Below are 3,269 nucleotides of genomic sequence, written 5' to 3'. Positions count from 1 at the left end.
TGTCAAATTCATCAAACACAATATATATGGTTTTCTCAACTACCAAAGTTCTCTTGTTAAAAATTCTATAAGATTTTCCAGCACTATAATATCAAAGAAAAATTTCCTCATTAGATTTTGGATCAAATTTTCCTAAAAGAGTTTTCCCATTATTATGAATGAACACCTTACATCAAAACATATGTAAATATGACAAATTTGGTGCTCTCCCCTTAAGAAGTTCATATGATTTCTTATTGAATTTTGATATAATATTCACCCTATTTAGAATATGACAAGCTATACTGACTATTTCTACCCATAAATATTTTAGAAGTGAATATTGTGCCAACATGAATCTAACAGCTTCAATTAATGTTCTATTCTTTTTTAACTACTCTATTCTACTGAGATGTCCTAGGTGCTAAAAAATTATGATCAAATCCTTTCTCTATATAAAAATCTTTAAATTTTTTATTTTTAAACTCACCTCCATGATCACATTAAATTAATAAAATCTCACATCATAGTTTTCTCTGTATCTAAGTTGAAAAACTTTTAAATTCCTCAAATGATTCACTCTTATTAAATAAAAACTTAACATAAGTAAATCTTAAAAAATCATCAATAATCATAAATTCAAATACCTTACCTCCTATACTTATAGTGCTAACCAGTCTAAAAATATCCATATGAGTAATTTCCAATGATTTGATAGTTTTAGGATCCTTAATGGAATGAAAAGATGATTTCACCTATTTCCTAATCGATATGCATCATATATGTGATCCTTAATAAAGTCTAATTTGTGTATTTCTCTAACAAGTTTTTTTTGGATAATTTTCTTAAGAATTGATATTACTTATTTTATACATCTTAGGTCTCCACAATAAATGAGTTTTATTGTGAATAGTATAAGCATGTGAGATATGCCCAAGTAATCCACAAGAAAAGCATCTTACTCCAAGAAAAGGATTTACTAATCTATGTGTACTAAATTATCTTTTCCTAGGTTTTAAAAATTTTTCTTTTTATCAAGATTAAAAAATTATTCAGGTGTAGGTGTAATCTTATTTTTTCAAGTACTTTCAATTCAGCTTTAAAAAATAAGTTTGCACTTTTTAACATAATATTATCAACTTTTAAATAATGATCTCTATTATCAGATTCATCCATAAATATTTTTAAATTATTTTAAGTTTAGTGTGAGATGATTTCAATAGTTTATGTTATTTATTTAATTCATCAAAGTCATCCAAAAGTTTCATGTGGTTGTTATCAATTGGTGTGTGATCTTTTTTAAGGATTTCATGCTTTTTTTATAATTCTAAGAACTCTAAGTTTAACATAGCATGCATCTTTTTTAATTTTCTATATGGAGTGTGAATTTTCTCATAAACATCAAAAACTCTTCATAAGTTAAGTCACATATCTCTTCTTGATCTAATTGATCATGCTTGTGGGCCATCAAACACAAGTTAGTGACTTCCTCTATTTCTATTTCTGAGGAATCCAAAGTTGAGTCCACCCAAAATCCTCTCTATAATTTCCTCAAGCCTTTCCTCATATTTGCTTTCTCCTCGACCTTTTTTTTGTAATGATTGGATATGTCCAGGCTTCCTATATTCATAGTAAATAGCATTGTTAAAAGCCTTAACATTTTTGTGGAAATTACCTTTATTCCTCTAATGATGTATCTTTTACTTCTTTTGTTAAAAACTCCTGAATTGGCTTGTCATCAAGGCAATATCATCTTTATTCTCAGACTCAGATTGATCACTCTTTGAGTCATCCACTTTCAATGCTATGTTCTTTTCCTTTCACTTCTCACCTGCGTCAATTTCTCTTTGAGCCACTTCTTTCTCATAAGCAATTAGTGATCTAAGAAGATTATCAATAGAATAAGCAGTTAAATCTTTAATTAGACTTAGTAATAGCAATTATTTTTGCATCATAAGCAGTAGGCAAACAATAAAGTATTTTATTTACTTTCTCAACATTCATTAGTTCCCTACCTAAAGCATGCAAGGAGAAGACTATTTTGTGTGAAACGTGTATATATATTAGTGATTAATTCATTTGGTATCATGCGAAATAATTCATAATCATGCAATAAAATATTCAATCTAGATTATTTCACTTCATTAGTCACTTCATATGTGATACAAAGTCTATCCCAATAATTTTTCCACTTTTACAAGTAGAATACGTATATAATCTTCAGATTTAAGTGCACAAAAAATATTTTTTAAATATTTAATGTTTAATCGAGCTAAGTCTCATTCTTCTACTGTCCAATTAGTAAATGGTGTTTTAGTTCTAATGCCATCTACAAATCTAGTTGGCCTAGTGTATTCTTCTAGTACTAAAATTCTCATGTGATCGTCAAGCGATTGAAGAAAAGTATATATACATGTTTTTTAAAAATTTAAAGGGATGTTATCAAATAATGAGGGTCTAGTGATCGAATACCCTTCAAGTGTAATACGATTTCAAAAAGTAACCATGATTATTTTCAAAAAGTTTTCTAAACCTTAATTTTTAGAAGAATGCTCTGATATCACTTAAAAAGTTCGTATAGGTTATTAGACCTGATGCAGTAGTCCTAATGCTAACCAAGAGGGGGTGAATTTACAATTTAAAAAAAAAAACTCTTAAATAGAAAAGTGTTTTATAAGTACTTTGCATAATTTAAATTTTTTAATAAACTAAAAACTTTTCAACCATAATAAAATTAAAATGTGTAGAAAAAATACAAATGTGGAAAAATAAAAACATAAAAATTATAGTGGTTCGGTCCAACTAGACCTATGTCTACTCCCTGAAGACTCCATTTTTAGGTATTGCACTATTATCAAAGTGGCTCAATTTTTGCACCCATAATAAGATGGAGAAGGCTTTACAATTATCCTCTCTTCCACTAATCTTCAGTCTAGCAGAACACCATCATCATTTCACACCCTCCAAGTATCAATAAAGTATCGTCATTCTTTCACACCCTCTAAGTGTCGATAGAGTACCATCATCTTTTCACACCCTCTTGATGTCAGTAGAGAACTGACATCCTTTCTACACCCTCCTTGTGTCAGCAGAGAACTGGATCTTCTTCAAAGATCTTCTCTCGAGCATCTTCAAAGAAGTAAGGAAGAGATTTGGAATACTTAGAGATTCTTATCGTTGGGCAACCTTTTGAACCCTTAGCACTCCACTTGCAAGAACTCTCTCTCAACACTCTCCTAAATCACAATCACACTTGCTCTCAAAGATAAAATGAAGAAGGATTTCTTTCA

Source organism: Dendrobium catenatum, unplaced genomic scaffold, assembly GCF_001605985.2.
Source record: "Dendrobium catenatum unplaced genomic scaffold, ASM160598v2 fragScaff_scaffold_458, whole genome shotgun sequence".
Taxonomy (NCBI): Eukaryota; Viridiplantae; Streptophyta; class Magnoliopsida; order Asparagales; family Orchidaceae; genus Dendrobium; species Dendrobium catenatum.
Note: the sequence above shows the minus strand (reverse complement) of the source record.